The 1,778-nt window shown below is 56.2% G+C and overlaps 1 pseudogene; it reads right to left on the bottom strand.

Annotated features, from left to right (window-relative positions):
• Nucleotides 1-311: 311 nt before the first annotated feature.
• LOC112073802 (transcription factor E3-like) overlaps nucleotides 312-1,778 on the bottom strand; it is an 8,002-nt pseudogene continuing 6,535 nt past the window's right edge.

A 1,778-nucleotide genomic window follows, 5' to 3' on the forward strand; every position in this document is an offset into this window, starting at 1 on the left:
ACCCCACTCTGCCTGGCCACACCCCCCCACTCTGCCCTGGCCACACCCCACTCTGCCCTGGCCACACCCCACTCTGCCCTGGCCACCCCCCACTTCTGCTGGCCACACCCACTCTGTCCTGCGCCACACCCCACTCTGTCCTGGCCACACCCCACTCTGTCCTGGCCACACACCCACTCTGTCCTGCAACCTCCACTGGCCCACCCCCACTCTGTCTGGCCACACCCCACTCTGTCCTGGCACACCCCACTCTGTCCTGGCCACACCCACTCTACCACCTGTCCTGGCCACACCCACTCTACCCATCTGTCCTGACCACTGTCAGACCACTATGTTGACTCTCATCGCCAGGATGGATTCCACTGTCTCTGACTTGACATCTAACTACCCTGCTTCCCCCCCCAAAAAGATTTTTTACAAATCAATGATCTCCGACAACACAAACAGCATGGACACTCAACTGAGACACAAGACAATGTGTTGATAAGCCCAATAAGAGCAAAGGTCACCTTTCAGTGACCGCCTCTGGAGAAGATCGAAGAGGATTCCATAAATCGACTGGTTGCAGCGGTATCATTCACATACATTAGTTTCATTTTCAAGAAGCGGGGTTTACAGATGAATCATTCATCCCCAGGAGTGAACGCATCGTCATATGTCCTGGGTACTATGTTTTAATACGTACCGTGTATATAAGGTTTTTAGATAATTGTATGTGTTTTACTACATACCGTGTTGGCCACCTGTAGTCCAGATCGATCAACGTAAAGAACTCATCGTTTGAGACTGGATTCAAGACTGATGATGTCATCGATCACGTCTTCCATCTGAAATACAAACAGCTCTGGGGTCAGTAGAGGAAGAGGTGACATGATGCACATCTCTCTCCCTCCCTCCCTCCCTCCCCTCCACATCGTACCCTCCCTCCTCCCTCCACTCTACCCTCATCTACCCTCCCACTCTACCCTCCCTCCCTCCCACATCTACCTCATCTTACCCTCCCTCCTCCCACATCTTACCCTCCCTCCTCCCTCCCACATCTACCCTCCCTCCTCCCACATCTACCCTCATCTACCCTCCCCTCCCTCCCACTCTACCTCCCTCCCTCCCTCCCACATCTACCCCCCTCCCTCCTCCACATCTACCTCATCTACCCTCCTCTCCCACATCTAACCCTCCTCCTCCCACATCTACCCTCATCTACCCTCTCCACTCTACCCTCATCTACCCCCTCCCCCTCTACCCTCAATCTACCCTCCTCCCTCCCCACATCTACCCTCCTCCTCCCTCCCATCTACCCTCCCTCCCTCCCACATCTACCCTCATCTCCCTCCTCCCTCCACATTACCCATCTACTCCTCCCTCCCTCCCACATCTACCCTCTCTACCCTCCCACATCTACCTCCCTCCCCCCTCCCACATCTACCCTCCTCCTCCCACATCTATCCCTCATCCTACCCTCCCTCCCCACATCTCCCTCCCTCCCTCCCTCCACACATCTACATCTCCCTCCCTCCCACATCTACCCTCCATCTACCCTCCTCCCTCCCACATCTCCACCCTCCCTCCCTCCCACATCTACCCTCACTCTACCCTCCCTCCCTCCCCTCCCACATCTACCCTCATCTACCCTCCCTCCCTCCACATCTACCCTCCCTCCCTCCCCACATTACCTCATCTCCCTCACCTCCCTCCTCCACATCTTACCCTTCCCTCCCTCCCACATCTACCCCCTCCCTCCCCACTCTACTCCTCCCTCCCACATCTACTCGCGCTCC

Source organism: Salvelinus sp. IW2-2015, unplaced genomic scaffold, assembly GCF_002910315.2.
Source record: "Salvelinus sp. IW2-2015 unplaced genomic scaffold, ASM291031v2 Un_scaffold2373, whole genome shotgun sequence".
NCBI classification, from domain to species: Eukaryota; Metazoa; Chordata; class Actinopteri; order Salmoniformes; family Salmonidae; genus Salvelinus; species Salvelinus sp. IW2-2015.